The following is a 17366-nucleotide window of genomic DNA, read 5'->3' on the forward strand; positions in this document are numbered from 1 at the left end:
TATCTGAGGCAGGTAGCTACCGTTAAAGGTCTTTGTTTTTCTCGAGTGGAAGTGCGAGTGAAAGAGGTAGGGAGAGGTAGCAGGGGAGAACGAGGGAGTGCTAGATGGAGGGAAGGAGAGGAGAGGCAGCGGTAGAGGAGGGCAGAGGTAGTGGGAGAGAAAATGTGAGAGAGAGTGTGCCTGTGATAGAGAGAGTAAGAGGTAGAAACAGAGATGGGCTGCAGGGAGGGAGAGCAGAATGACATAACTACAGAGAGCAGTGGAGTGATAGAGAGAGAACAGGGATAGAGGGAAAGAGGTAAGGGTTTAGAGAGGGTGAGAATAGAGAAACAGAGCGGGAGCCGGGCGGTATATAGAGAGAGACTGAGGGATAGAGAGAGACAGAAGGATAGAGAGAGACTGAGAGATAGCGAGAGAGAGAGAGAGAGAGAGAGAGAGAGAGAGAGAGAGAGAGAGGGATAGAAAGAGACAGAAGGATAGAGAGAGACTGAGGGATAGAGAGAGAGAGAGAGAGAGAGAGAGAGAGAGAGAGAGAGAGAGAGAGAGGCAGGGATAATGAGAGAGGATGGGATAGAGAGAGACTGAGGGATGGAGAGAGAGAGAGAGAGAGAGAGAGAGAGGGATAGAGAGAGACAGAAGGATAGAGAGAGACTGAGGGATAGAGAGAGAGAGAGAGAGAGAGGGATAGAGAGAGACAGAGGGATGGAGAGAGACAGAAGGATAGAGAGAGACTGAGGGATAGAGAGAGACAGAAGGATAGAGAGAGACTGAGGGATAGAGAGAGAGAGAGAGAGATAGAGACAGAGGGATAGAGAGAGACAGAAGGATAGAGAGAGACTGAGGGATAGAGAGAGAGAGAGAGAGCGAGAGAGAGAGAGCGAGAGAGAGAGAGAGAGAGGCAGGGATAATGAGAGAGAGGATGGGATAGAGAGAGAAAAAGACAGCGGGGTATTGTTAGGAGAACACAGAGCTGTACACCGGAGTCTGTTGTGTAAAAGGAAGCCAGCATTTGGCATTTCATGTTGTCAGCCGTTTTTCATGAATGCTGCTTAACATATCCTCTCTGACAACATCCCCTCCCTTCCCTCTTACCCCTTTGCAGACAACTGCACCCAGAAAAACACCCCATCTAACCGAACCCCATAATCTCCTCTCCACTCAATACGGACAAGGTCCAGCTGCACTAGTGGTGTCATAATCTGTGAGGTTTTGTTGGGACTGATCTGACTTTTCAACGGCATCCACATTTGTATTGACTTCGCACAAAGACACACACAAGACAGAAGCAGACTGATTAAAGTAATTTGTCATGAAAAGAAAACAAGGCCATCTGGTCCATAATCATCAGCCATTTTCAAGGTAACAGTACTTAATCACATTCTCCTGTATAACCAGTCTATTGTATGTCTGCCAATCAGGGCTTACTCTATTGGTTGCCTGTCAGTGTGTTGTCAGTCAGTGGCTCTTCAGTTCATCTCTTGTGTTGTTTTTTTTCATGTGTTTTCACAGCAAGTCAGCTGAAGGAGAGCCTTGCTATGGGCCAAGAGCTGTGGATTGGAGCATTGGGATATGGACACACAGGTGAGAGACACTCCAGAGAAACAATCACTGTTTATTATGCTGCTGATGGACCCTAACCCTCCGCTAACCAGCCAGACAGCACCTCTCATCACCATCGTCTCTCTGGTGGAGGTGGGTAGTGCTGTGTGTGTGTGTGTACACATTCATGAATACGCACACACACACACATAACACAAATACGCACATCGACACAACACAAACACATTACACACACACGGACACTATCCTCATCAGAATTATACAGAACACTGGCGAAGACAGGTGGAAATAACATTAGAATACAAATATCAGCAAATAGCAAATTCCACTTCCTGGGCTAAACCATAGACACAATTATCAGGGGTGCACCAGCATACAATAACCGAATCTGTGGGAAAAAAGGGTGCTCGTTTCTCAAGCATGCCAGTACAGACACAAGTCCTTAGGCTCGCCAGACGTGCAGGATCGGAACTTCGAGAAATGGCAACACACAAGACAAACACAAAGTAAACACTCAAAAATAAATGCACACACTGAAGTAAAGCAATTTCACTGGAAATACAGAGGCATTTAGCAGTTGTTTAAAGAGTACTGCCCTTAAAAAACAGCTAAACCCTTTGATAATGGCCTATGTGGCGTCGATAGGAGTCAGAAACATTGATTCTAGTGTCAAAATTGTCTACAAAGTGTAAATAAGATCATTTTGGCCATAACGTCGGTTTTTGTTAAAAACAGAGTTTGGAACATCAGTGAGTCACAATGGGTAAATGAAGGTTGCGTTTTGATTTGATGATGTCCATTTGCTTACTAACATGGTGAACAGCTGCAGTGATTGCTCTCTATCCAGTAGCATACTGTACACAGTGAGACAGACCTGCCCTGCAGCTCCGACGTTGTTTACATAAGACAACACATAGAAAAACATTTGACTTGAGAAATACTGCACCAGACACCTTAGTTAGATGTTATATTGTGCAACTAAAACGTCAATTATTTACGTCCATTATTTACAGATTTCTTGAGTTATCTTACGTTCATTGTGTATATTTTGAGGAAGTTAAATACACTTCCTGGGGGAACAAACGCCAGGAAACACCTCCTAGACTGAAATCAAATTTTTATAATGAGCAACAGAAAACACACGCGCCAACCAACGTGTTCAGTGGCTCTTTCAAATCAGCAGCAAAGTTGGAGAATATTAGTTGAATGGAATACAACCTCACTGTAATGTAGGCTTTTCCTATGCAACATTATTTGAAAATTCAGCTGGATGTCTGTCTGCTTGCATTCCCAAACAAATTCCCAAAAGCACAGCTGTTAGCCAGGCAGAAATACAAAACATTTAGTATAAACCATTGTCCCAAAATGATCAATAAAATCAATTAATTCTCTGTAAAACGGCCCTTTTCGAGATGTCCCCTCTGATCGTAGAGCTACGGTGTTGCTAATGACTGGGGGAGTGTAAAACCGTTTGTCATTTACAGTAGGAATCAAATAGAGGCAAACAGAGCAAAAGGGAGGACTGATCTAAATTTGTTCAATAGAAACTCTCATTTATGTTTCAAAATGTTTTCCGTATGGAATACACAGTAATTACAAACAGTAACCAGCCAAGCAGAAGCGTTACAAAACTCAGAAATAGAGATAAAATTAATCCCTTACTTTTGATGATCGTCATATGGTGGCTATCAGAAGACGTTAATTTACCCAATAAATGTTCCTTTTGTTCGATGAAGTCTCTTTATATCTAAAAACCGAAAAACCTCCAAATTGTATCTGTAAAGTTGTCAAACGATGTTTATATTCAATCCTCAGGTTTTTTTTTTTTGCCTAAATGATCTATAATATTTCAACCGGACAATAACGTGTCAATATAAAAGGTAAACAAGAAATGCACATGCGTCCAAAAAAACTCTGCATCACGATAGGGTTCACTCGTTCAGACTGGTATTACTCCCTCACTTATAAGAATACAAGCCTGAAACTATTTCTAAAGACTGTTGACATCTAGTGGAAGGCATAGGAACTGCAAATGGAGTCCTAAGTCAATGGATACTGTAATGGCATTGAATAGAAAACTACAAAACAAAAACAAAAACGACTTCCTGAATGGATTCTTCTCAGGTTTTCGCCTGCTAAATCAGTTCTGTTATACTCACAGACACTATGTAAACAGTTTTGGAAACTTTAGTGTGTTGTCTATCCAAATCTATCAGTTATATGCATATCATATCTTCTGGGACCGAGTAGCAGGCCGTTTAATTTGGGCATGATTTTCATCCCAAATTCCCGAATGCTGCCCCCTACCCTAGAGGGGTTAAGTCCATTCCATTTCTTTTTCATCCTGAACAACTCCCAAGTCCTTAACAATTACAAGCACAGACATAACAAAATGTATCCACCACTATGCTTGGAAATATGGATGGTGGTAGTCAGTAATGTGTTGTATTGGATTTGCCCCATAACACTTTATTGCAGTATTACTTTAGTGCCTTGTTGCAAACAGGATGCATGTTTTGAATATTTTTATTCTGTACAGGCTTTCTTCTTTTCACTCTGTCAATTAGGTTGGCATTGTGGAGTATTCACGATGTTGTTGATCCATCCTCAGTTTTCACCTATCACAGCCATTAAACTCTGTCACCATTGGCATCATGGTGACATCCCTGAGCTGTTTCCTTCCTCTTCTGCAATATTTGTAGTGACTGGGTGTATTAATTAATACACCATCCAATGTGTAATTAATAACTTCACCATGCTCTGTTGTTTTGTTTGTTTACCCAATTTTGGGGTGAAAAACATAATTCCACTTTGACATGATGTGGTGTTGTGTGTAGGCCAGTGACAAAACATCTACATTTAATCCATTTTACATTCAGGCTGTAATACAACAACATGTGAAGAAAGGGGTGTGAAGACTTTCTGAAGACACAATACGTCACAGAAAACAGAGGCTGTGAAGGCAGCTGCAGAGAACTATTTAGGTGGACAAGACTTGACGTCAGAAGGGTTACAGGGTGTGTTGAGTAGTGGTGTCTCGTCCTTCCGGGGCGTTGGCCTGAGGTTGGACTAAATAGGTTTGAATGGTGGAACAGGGTACTGGGTTTTTAAAGAGTGTAGGGTTAGATCTCAGGGTATTATTTAAATGTTTTTTTTTTCAATTAAAGTATAAGTGATTTATACCTCAGTCTAGTTGGTGGCAGTAATACTACATTTATTGGGTACCAACCACAGTTAAATCTCATAAAGAATAATTGTTTTTGGCTATTTTGGCGGTAGCCATTTTGCTCAAAAGACCTGGCAACCCTGCATTTCCAGGTAGCTACTAGTTGTCAGAAAAGAGGGGGGAGGGCAGGGGGAGCTCAAAAGAGGCAGGACTTATTTTATTGATCATTTTGAGAATATTCCTTTTAGGCCTATGTTTATTTCACCTTCAGTTCCCATGTATTACAACCTGCCAAGCCGCCCAGGAAATCCAGGTTATGCCCTCGGTGATGGGAAACGTTTTTCGGGGACAGGTAAACCAGAGGACTGCTAAATATTCTGGGTACGAGTAGGCAGTACAACGTTGAGTGATGGGATTCCAATCTACAGGAGGCTAACCTGTCACCATCACAGTGTGTGTGTGTGTGTGTGGTAGGTAAGCGTGCTCTGGGGTCAGTGTTAGCTGTGTTAGTCCAGTGTAATCCCCTTGCATGTCTGTAAACACCTTGCTGGACGGTGCTGCCAGGGTTTATTAGCGGAACGATTTGGTGTCGCTTCTGTTAGAGGCCACCCAGAGAAGACATGGAGAACGACGAATGAGGACAAGACGAGGATGGCAGGAACCACCTTGAATGAGGACAAGATGAAGATGGCAGGAACCACCTTGAATGAGGACAAGATGAAAATGGCAGGGACCACCTTGAATGAGGACAAGATGAAGATGGCAGGGACCACCTTGAATGAGGACAAGATGAAGATGGCAGGGACCACCTTGAATGAGGACAAGATGAAGATGGCAAGGACCACCTTGAATGAGGACAAGATGAAGATGGCAGGGACCACCTTGAATGAGGACAAGATGAAGATGGCAAGAACCACCTTGAATGAGGACAAGATGAAGATGGCAGGGACCACCTTGAATGAGGACAAGACGAAGATGGCAGGAACCATCTTGGACGAGGACAAGATGAAGATGGCAGGAACCATCTTGGACGAGGACAAGACGAAGATGACAGGAACAACCTTGAATGAGGACAAGTAAACCGCCCGGAACAAACGTCAAGTAAAGAGAAAAAGTCACCAGAAGCGGGGGTGTGAAAAAGACAGGACAGGCAGAGCAGAGCAGTGACTAACTGTATGCTAGCAGGATAGTTTATATCTCCACTCATCATTGCTAATAGCGATGTCGTATCCAATGTTAGAATTGGTCTAATTCAGCACGTATGGTAAAGTCTCACTCCGAAGCTACCTCTTCCAATTCAGATGAGCTCGAATAAAATAAAGACAACGTTTGTATTAGTTTGTGTGACTACAGCGACAGCGATAAAATGCAAAAATAGAGATGTTCTAATTAAGCGAGGTGTCAAAGTGGCTGGGTCATTATAATTCATAACAATGCATTCTAAAATATATCACACACATGCCTAGCACACTCAACGTTTAGGCCATCTGTTAGAGAAAGAATGATCATATTGTGAATGACAAGCAAACCTCATATTGGCTATATTTCTAAACACTTATTCTGATTATCTAGGACATTTCCAGTTGGCCTCCTGTACGGTTCTGTGTAATTACTGTAAACAGACTGTATTGTCAGCATCTGTGTTGTAGCTGTCAGGGTTGTAGTGAACCGTGTCAACACCGACTGATATCTAACAGTTAGAGAGGAGTCTATCCACATTATCTACTGTCTGTCATGGAGAGGGAAATTGTTTAGTCATGGTGTCTGGACTGCTACATCAAGGGGAGCTGTGTGTGTGTGTGTGTGTGTGTGTGTGTGTGTGTGTGTGTGTGTGTGTGTGTGTGTGTGTGTGTGTGTGTGTGTGTGTGTGTGTGTGTGTGTGTGTGTGTGTGTGTGTGTGTGTGTGTGTGTGTGTGTGTGTGTGTGTGTGTGTGTGTGGTGTGTGGTGTGTGTGTGGTGTGTGTGTGTGTGTGTGTGTGTGTGTGTGTGTGTGTGTGTGTGTGTGTGTGTGTGTGTGTGTGTGTGTGTGTGTGTGTGTGTGTGTGTGTGTTGTGTGTGGTGTGTGTGTGTGGTGTGGTGTGTGTGTGAGTGAGTGAGTGAGTGAGTGAGTGAGAGATTGTGAGTGTGTGTCCTTCCAGGATGAACGTTATCCTTGGTAGCACACTTGAATCTATTCCAAACTATTTAACACCTGTTTCAGTGTGTCCGCCTAATGTTCATCCAGCTGTGCTAATATTAATCACATCAGCAGCTTTTATTTACAGTCAGTCAGAAAATAAATAAACTGTCTCATTCCCCTTGCCAAAGAAAGAAAGAAAGAAATGTACATTGAGATTGATTAATGAATCCGGAACGAAGGGGAGCCGTGCATATTAATGAAGATCTCTGGGTAATTATACAAGGTGAAACAATGATGTCTCCCAAAATGTTCCATATTGCAGCCAGTCGCTGAGATGTTTATCAGGGAGATTTAGGAGTGTTTGGCTCCCTCTCGTTTGTCTTGTTTAATTAGGGTAAATATGTTGGCGTGGGGTGGGGGATCAGAGCAGGAGATTAATGGGCTGCTAGAAATGCCTCTCTCTTTAAGTACACCACCCCAGCCCTGGCTGGCACCTGTGGGCCCAAGACTAATGGCTTCACTCTATTAAAAACTACACAGCACACTTGCTGTGGAAGCCTCTACTTTCTTAAAGGTGCAATCTGCAGTTTCTAAGTACATTTTTTCTACTGCACTGGGTAAAATCTGGGTCGTATAGAGTGTTTCATGGTAGTCTCAACGAAATCTACTTTGAAACAAAAGTATCCACCTCACACACATGGTTATGGGCTTAAAAAGAAGGCACCTGTACCATGTCAGATATAGAGTTGAAATGTATTACATTTGGAGTTTGCATCCCAATATTACACTTTATATACATCACAGAAGACTGAAATATGACAAAACCATTTGAAATACAAACACTGTATAACCTCAAAACATGGTTAAAACTAGAATGTTGATATCATGGATGTTCAGTCCTTGCATTCGTAGCTCTGTCAATGAGTTTGAGAGTGGTTACATTTCTCCAGGCCCGTCCCTCAGCTTTATACCAAAACAGAGGTTGGGATGCGCTATATTGTTTCAACTATGGACTGCCCCGTTAAGGAGAGATTTTGTGTGTGTGTTTGTTTTCATAACTTCGGTGTGTGTGTGTGTGTACGTGTGTGTATTGGGATTTCACTACCTTTACATTGACCATTGAGAATAACATTTCAGAAATGCCTGCAATTTACAGTTTGCTTTTACACATCATTGAATTCTCTAAGTATTTCTATGAGATTGTATGTTGCCATAGTCACCATCCTCCTCTCTCCGACTGTGCATGTATGTGTGTGTGCGTTTGTGTGGGTGTGTGTGTGTGTGAGAGAGAAAGAGAGAGCGTGTGCGTGCATGCATGCGTGCCAAACTGCGTGTGTGCAATTTGTGTGTTTCTCGTTTACACCACTAGATGGTACTGTTTCTGTTCCCTTCATTCAACACCAGTTATTGTCAGTGTGTATGAATATGAAAAGTGTACATCAACAACATAGGTTTTGAATTAATGTTGCCATTCATTTAACTTTTACCATCCTCTCAAGATCTGACCTAGGGGTTTAGAAACAAAGGTAACAAATTGATCTGAAATAGACAAAACAAATGTTATTTCCTCTCTTCTCCCAGTGTAATGTTAGGTGCTCTTAGGTCTCTTCCATTATTGCAGGGTCTTCTATCACTCAGTCAGTGTATCAGAACTGATTGCTTCTCACTGCCAGACAGAACAGAGCGTAATGAATCTCTAGTCTCCACTGGCACAGACATTACCCATTCCACCTCCACGGAGCACCGAGAGGAGAGACAGACCACAATCTATTCATTTGAGCTACTGCTTTGGCAGAGAAAGAATTCTGCTAATATTTTATAACGTCAGTTCACTCATCTGTCACTGTCTCTTTGCACCATAAGGCATTCCTCCTAATCACAAAAATCAAGTTAGATAGAGAAGTTGAGAATATTATTGATTTCATTGCAAATGTACCCGTGCAGTCCACTAATCACCATATAGGACTCTCAGTATCAGATTAAAATGGTATGTATACCTGTAGCTTCCAGTCCTTGTTATATTATTGTCAAGAAACACTCTCCTTCAAACACAAATACACATGCACATGGTACACGCACAAACACAGAGAGAGAGAGGTGAGAGGGAGAAGGGAGAGAGGGAGAGAGAGGGAGAGAGGTGAGAGGGGAGAGAGGAGAGAGAGGGGAGCGAGAGAGCGAATGAGAGAGAGGTAGCGAGAGAGGGAGAGAGAGGGGAGAGAGACAGGAGAGAGAAAGGAGAGAGAGGAGGGAGAGGGGAGGAAGAGTGGATATAGGGAGCGAGAGAGATAATGAGAGAGAGAGTGAGAGAGGAGAGAGAGGAGAGAGAGGGGAGAGAGAGGAGAGAGGGAAGGGAGAGAGAGAGAGAGAGAGGGGAGATGGGGAGCTAGATAGAGAGCAATGAGAGAGGGAGAGAGAGAGAGAGGATGTGAGAGAATGAGAGAGAGAGAGTGAGAGAGAGAGAGAATGAGAGAATGAGAGAGAGAGAATGAGTGAGAGAATGAGAATGAGGGAGGGAGGGAGGGAGGGAGGGAGGGAGGGAGGGAGGGAGGGAGGGAGGGAGGGAGGGAGGGAGGGAGGGAGGGAAAGACAGACAGACAGACAGACAGACAGAGAGAGAGAGAGAGAGAGAGAGAGAGAGCGAGAGAGAGAGATAGAGACAGAGAGTGAGAGAGCAGCAACCAGAGTGTGTTTGTGTTGTGGTGTTTGACACTGCTTGCTGTGCTAATTGCACCAGGCAGTGTTTGTGTAATAATCAGTGGTTCAAAATATCTGTGCTTCAACACAAACGTGTCCCCATACAAACCCACATCAACAGGGAAATAGAACTGAGAGGAAATGTCATCCTTTTGATAAATAGCCATTTTCGATCCATCCTCTTAGTGCGTTTTCACACAGTTGTGAGCTATAGTTTGATTCAGATTCAAAAAACGAGCCATGTATCCCACACTTCATATTACTTTCCCTTTGGTCTTCCAACAACATACGGGTGGAAACAGAGCAATTCAGTAGCCTATATCTTGATCTCCCCTAATCTCAATCAATCTATCAAATGCATTTATATAGCCCTTTTTACGTCAGACGATGTCACAAAGTGCTGTACAGAAACCCAGCCGAAAACCCCAAACAGCAAGCAATGCAGATGGAGAAGCCCGGTGGCTAGGAAAAACTCCCTAGAAAGGCCGGAACCTAGGAAGAACTATAGAGGAACCAGGCTCTAAGGGGTTGCCAGTCCTCTTCTGACTGTGCCGGGTTGCATCAAATGAGTTTATAAATGTGCTGCTACACAAATCAAATCAAATTGTATTAGTCACATGCGCCGAATACGACAGGTGGAGACCTGACAGTGAAATGCTTACAGTGAAATGCTTACAGTGAAATGCTTACAGTGAAATGCTTACAGTGAAATGCTTACAGTGAAATGCTTACAGTGAAATACTTACGAGCCCCTAACCAACTATGCAGTTAAAAAAAAATATGAATAAGAATAAGAAATAAAAGTAACAAGTAATTAAAGAGCAGCAGTAAAATAACAACAGCAAGACTGTATACAGGGGGGTACCGGTACAGAGTCAATATGCGGGGGCACAGTTTAGTTGAGGTAATATGTACATGTAGGTAGAGTTATTAAAGTGACTATGAATAGAGGATAACAAATCAAATCAAATCAAATCAAATTGTATTTGTCACATACACATGGTTAGCAGATGTTAGTGCGAGTGTAGCGAAATGCTTGTGCTTCTAGTTCCGACAATGCAGTAATAACCAACAAGTAATCTAGCTAACAATTCCAAAACGACTACCTTATAGACACAAGTGTAAGGGGATAAAGAATATGTACATAAAGATATATGAATGAGTGATGGTACAGAGCGGCATAGGCAAGATACAGTAGATGGTATTGAGTGCAGTATATACATATGAGATGAGTATGTAAACAAAGTGGCATAGTTAAAGTGGCTAGTGATACATGTATTACATAAGGATGCAGTAGATGATATAGAGTACAGTATATACGTATACATATGAGATGAATAATGTAGGGTATGTAAACATTATATAAGGTAGCATTGTTTAAAGTGGCTAGTGATATATTTTACATCAATTCCCATCAATTCCCATTATTAAAGTGGCTGGAGTTGAGTCAGTGTGTTGGCAGCAGCCACTCAATGTTAGCTGTGGCTGTTTAACAGTTTGATGGCCTTGAGATAGAAGCTGTTTTTCAGTCTCTCGGTCCCAGCTTTGATGCACCTGTACTGACCTCGCCTTCTGGATGATAGCGGGGTGAACAGGCAGTGGCTCGGGTGGTTGCTGTCCTTGATGATCTTTATGGCCTTCCTGTGACATCGGGTGGTGTAGGTGTCCTGGAGGGCAGGTAGTTTGCCCCCGGTGATGCGTTGTGCAGACCTCACTACCCTCTGGAGAGCCTTACGGTTGTGGGCGGAGCAGTTGCCGTACCAGGCGGTGATACAGCCCGACAGGATGCTCTCGATTGTGCATCTGTAGAAGTTTGTGAGTGCTTTTGGTGACAAGCCGAATTTCTTCAGCCTCCTGAGGTTGAAGAGGCGCTGCTGCGCCTTCTTCACAATGCTGTCTGTGTGGGTGGACCAATTCAGTTTGTCTGTGATGTGTACGCCGAGGAACTTAAAACTTACTACCCTCTCCACTACTTTTCCATCGATGTGGATAGGGGGGTGTTCCCTCTGCTGTTTCCTGAAGTCCACAATCATCTCCTTAGTTTTGTTGACGTTGAGTGTGAGGTTATTTTCCTGACACCACACTCCGAGGGCCCTCACCTGCTCCCTGTAGGCCGTCTCGTCGTTGTTGGTAATCAAGCCTACCACTCTTGTGTCGTCCGCAAACTTGGTGATTGAGTTGGAGGCGTGCGTGGCCACGCAGTCGTGGGTGAACAGGGAGTACAGGAGAGGGCTCAGATTGCACCCTTGTGGGGCCCCAGTGTTGAGGATCAGCGGGGTGGAGATGTTGTTGCTTACCCTCACCACCTGGGGGCGGCACGTCAGGAAGTCCAGTACCCAGTTGCACAGGGCGGGGTCGAGACCCAGGGTCTCGAGCTTGATGACGAGCTTGGAGGGCACTATGGTGTTAAATGCCGAGCTGTAGTCGATGAACAGCATTCTCACATAGGTATTCCTCTTGTCCAGATGGGTTAGGGCAGTGTGCAGTGTGGTTGAGATTGCATCGTCTGTGGACCTATTTGGGCGGTAAGCAAATTGGAGTGGGTCTAGGGTGTCAGGTAGGGTGGAGGTGATATGGTCCTTGACTAGTCTCTCAAAGCACTTCATGATGACGGAAGTGAGTGCTATGGGGCGGTAGTCGTTTAGCTCAGTTACCTTAGCTTTCTTGGGAACAGGAACAATGGTGGCCCTCTTGAAGCATGTGGGAACAACAGACTGGCATAGGGATTGATTGAATATGTCCGTAAACACACCAGCCAGCTGGTCCGCGCATGCTCTGAGGGCGCAGCTGGGGATGCCGTCTGGGCCTGCAGCCTTGCGAGGATTGACACGTTTAAATGTTTTCCTCACAGAGAGTAGCAGCAAATAGTCTCGGTAGCCATTTGATTAGATACTCAGGAGTCTTATGGCTTGGGGGAAGAAGCCTCTTCGACCAAGACTTGGTGCTCGGGTAACGCTTGCCGTGTGGTAACAGAGAGAAGAGTCTATAACTACAGTGGGTGGAGTCTTTGACAATTTTAGGGCCTTCCTCTGACACCACCTGGTGTAGAGGTCCTGGATGGCAGGAAGCTTGGCCTCAGTGATGTACTGGGCTGTACGCACTACCCTCTGTAGTGCCTTGCGGTGAGAGGCTGAGCAGTTGCCATACCAGGTAGTGATGCAACCAGTCAGGATGCTCTCGATGGTGCACCTGCAGAACCTTTTGAGGAGCTGAGGACCCACGCTAAGACTCCTGAGGGGGAATAGGTTTTGTCGTGCCCTCTTCACGACTGTCTTGGTGTGCTTTGACCATGTTAGTTTGTTGGTGATGTGGAAACCAAGGAACTTGAAACTCTCAACCTGCTCCACTGCAGCAACGTCGATGAGATTGGGGGCGTGCTCAGTCCTATTTTTCAACGGGATCATCTCCTTTGTCTTGATCACGTTGAGGGAGAGGTTGTTGTCCTTGAATCACAAGACCAGGTCTCTGACCTCCTCCCTATAGACTCTCTCGTCGTTGTCTGTGATCAGGCCTACCACTGTTGTGTCATCAGCAAACTTAATGATGGTGTTGGAGTTGTGCCTGGCCGTGCAGTCATGAGTGAACAGGGAGTACAGGAGGGGACTGAGTATACACCCCTGAGGGGCCCTTGTGTTGAGGATCAGCGTGGCAAATGTGTTGCTACCTACCCTTAGCACCTGGGGGGCGGAGTCCAGGATCCAGTTGCACAGGGAGTTGTTTAGTCCCAGGGTCCTTAGCTTAGTGATGAGCTTTGAGGGCACTATGGTGTTGAACGCTGAACTGTAGTCAATGAATAGCATTCTCACATAGGTGTTCCTTTTGTCCAGGTGGGAAAGGGCAGTGTGGAGTGCAATAGAGATTGCGTCATCTGTGGATCTGTTAGGGAGGAATGCAAATTGGAGTGGGTCTAGGGTTTCTGGGATAATTTTAGGATGAACCACAATGTTTCGTCGAATGGAATCACACCACCCTTTTAGAGTGAACCACGGCGCAATGTTTAGTCGAATGGAATCAGACCACCCTTTTAGAGTGAACCACAGTGCAATGTTTAGTCGAATGGAATCAGACCACCCTTTTAGAGTGAACCACAGTGCATTGTTTAGTCGAATGAAATCAGACCACCCTTTTAGAGTGAACCACAGTACATTGTTTAGTCGAATGAAATCAGACCACCCTTTTAGAGTGAACCACAGTACATTGTTTAGTCGAATGAAATCAGACCACCCTTTTAGAGTGAACCACAGTGCATTGTTTAGTCGAATGGAATCAGACCACCCTTTTAGAGTGAACCACAGTGCATTGTTTAGTCGAATGAAATCAGACCACCCTTTTAGAGTGAACCACAGTGCATTGTTTAGTCGAATGAAATCAGACCACCCTTTTAGAGTGAACCACGGCGCAATGTTTAGTCGAATAAAATCAGACCACCCTTTTAGAGTGAACCACAGTGCATTGTTTAGTCGAATGAAATCAGACCACCCTTTTAGAGTGAACCACGGCGCAATGTTTAGTCGAATGGAATCAGACCACCCTTTTAGAGTGAACCACAGTGCATTGTTTAGTCGAATAAAATCAGACCACATTTTAGAGCGTACCGCGCTGAATTGTTTAAATCGCTCCTCCTGAGTGAGGACAGAGTGTTCACATTAGTACAAACAAACTAAACTTAGGGGGAAAAGCACCTAACCGCTCCAAACCAATTTGGTGTGAATGCTCCCTTATTCAATGTACTATCACCCCTCTAAACTCGTTTGACCTGAGTGATAGAGGCCAGAGTTCAAGGGTTATGGAGAGGTGAGGCCGGATCGATGCGGGATCCTTATTCGACCAGCAGATTTCTCTCACGAAGCCCTATCGGCTATGCATCTCAGTCTGTATCCGCTGTGGGCGTGATGGATTTTAACGACTACTGGGGAGAGATCACAACCTTGTGCTGACCTCCAGTCAAACAGCCTGCATCGATTATTGAGCCACGGTGGTGGGTGGAGGTAGAGAGAACCGCCAAGACCACAGAGCCCCCTCACTCCCTCCACTTCCCCCTAGCCGCGAGTCTCCCTGCCTAGCTGACTGACGTCTCCCAGCCCTAAATCCTGCTGAATGGATCCTGATCTATTCATCATCATGGAGCTAGCCTCTGTCCCCCCCCCCCCAAGCCACCATCCCTGGCTGGGTTTAATCGGTCTTTAACGTGCAATCACATTCACAGTCCTCGATTAGTGTTCAGGCAGGCTGCATCTCGCCTTGCTAACGGCCCTTTCTGTTACCCCCCTGTTCTGCTGAAGCGGCTAGGCCAGGCCCGGGAGCGTGGCGGACATGCTGGTTGCTAACATATCGCCCTCCTCCCGACCACCGACAGGAAGGTGGAATGACTGCTGCTTTCCATGGGCTCCATCGGCTTGAGAAATGAGGAGGAAAGGGGTTTTCTACACAGATGAGATGCAATGACCTTATAATGTTGATGTAGTGAGTGTATTAGCTGCTGAGCGGCAGTGGGAATGACTAGAGACATACTGTAGAATAACCCTCACAGCCATACTCTGATACAGAGACAGTAGAATCACCCTCACAGCCATACTCTGATACAGCGACAGTAGAATCACCCTCACAGCCATACTCTGATACAGAGACAGTAGAATCACCCTCACAGCCATACTCTGATACAGAGACAGTAGAATCACCCTCACAGCCATACTCTGATACAGCGACAGTAGAATCACCCTCACAGCCATACTCTGATATAGAGACAGTAGAATCACCCCCACAACCATACTCTGATATAGAGACAGTAGAATCACCCCCACAGCCATACTCTGATACAGAGACAGTAGAATCACCCCCACAGCCATACTCTGATACAGAGACAGTAGAATCACCCCACAGCCATACTCTGATATAGAGACAGTAGAATCACCCCCACAGCCATACTCTGATATAGAGACAGTATAATCACCCTCACAGCCATACTCTGATACAGAGACAGTAGAATCACCCCCACAGCCATACTCTGATACAGAGACAGTAGAATCACCCTCACAGCCATACTCTGATATAGAGACAGTAGAATCACCCTCACAGCCATACTCTGATACAGAGACAGTAGAATCACCCTCACAGCCATACTCTGATACAGAGACAGTAGAATCACCCTCACAGCCATACTCTGATATAGAGACAGTAGAATCACCCCCACAACCATACTCTGATATAGAGACAGTAGAATCACCCCCACAGCCATACTCTGATACAGAGACAGTAGAATCACCCCCACAGCCATACTCTGATACAGAGACAGTAGAATCACCCCACAGCCATACTCTGATATAGAGACAGTAGAATCACCCCCACAGCCATACTCTGATATAGAGACAGTAGAATCACCCTCACAGCCATACTCTGATACAGAGACAGTAGAATCACCCCCACAGCCATACTCTGATACAGAGACAGTAGAATCACCCCCACAGCCATACTCTGATATAGAGACAGTAGAATCACCCTCACAGCCATACTCTGATATAGAGACAGTAGAATCACCCCCACAGCCATACTCTGATATACAGAGACAGTAGAATCACCCCCACAGCCATACTCTGATACAGAGACAGTAGAATCACCCTCAGAGCCATACTCTGATATAGAGACAGTAGAATCACCCTCACAGCCATACTCTGATACAGAGACAGTAGAATCACCCTCACAGCCATACTCTGATACAGAGACAGTAGAATCACCCTCACAGCCATACTCTGATATAGAGACAGTAGAATCACCCCCACAGCCATACTCTGATATACAGAGACAGTAGAATCACCCCCACAGCCATACTCTGATACAGAGACAGTAGAATCACCCTCACAGCCATACTCTGATACAGAGACAGTAGAATCACCCTCACAGCCATACTCTGATACAGAGACAGTAGAATCACCCCCACAGCCATACTCTGATATAGAGACAGTAGAATCACCCTCACAGCCATACTCTGATATAGAGACAGTAGAATCACCCCCACAGCCATACTCTGATATACAGAGACAGTAGAATCACCCCCACAGCCATACTCTGATACAGAGACAGTAGAATCACCCTCACAGCCATACTCTGATACAGAGACAGTAGAATCACCCTCACAGCCATACTCTGATATAGAGACAGTAGAATCACCCCCACAGCCATACTCTGATATACAGAGACAGTAGAATCACCCCCACAGCCATACTCTGATACAGAGACAGTAGAATCACCCTCACAGCCATACTCTGATACAGAGACAGTAGAATCACCCTCACAGCCATACTCTGATATAGAGACAGTAGAATCACCCCCACAGCCATACTCTGATACAGAGACAGTAGAATCACCCCACAGCCATACTCTGATATAGAGACAGTAGAATCACCCCCACAGCCATACTCTGATATAGAGACAGTATAATCACCCTCACAGCCATACTCTGATACAGAGACAGTAGAATCACCCCCACAGCCATACTCTGATACAGAGACAGTAGAATCACCCTCACAGCCATACTCTGATATAGAGACAGTAGAATCACCCTCACAGCCATACTCTGATACAGAGACAGTAGAATCACCCTCACAGCCATACTCTGATACAGAGACAGTAGAATCACCCTCACAGCCATACTCTGATATAGAGACAGTAGAATCACCCCCACAGCCATACTCTGATATACAGAGACAGTAGAATCACCCCCACAGCCATACTCTGATATACAGAGACAGTAGAATCACCCTCACAGCCATACTCTGATACAGAGACAGTAGAATCACCCCCACAGCCATACTCTGATATAGAGACAGTAGA

Source organism: Oncorhynchus kisutch, linkage group LG15 (genome assembly GCF_002021735.2).
Source record: "Oncorhynchus kisutch isolate 150728-3 linkage group LG15, Okis_V2, whole genome shotgun sequence".
NCBI lineage: Eukaryota > Metazoa > Chordata > Actinopteri > Salmoniformes > Salmonidae > Oncorhynchus > Oncorhynchus kisutch.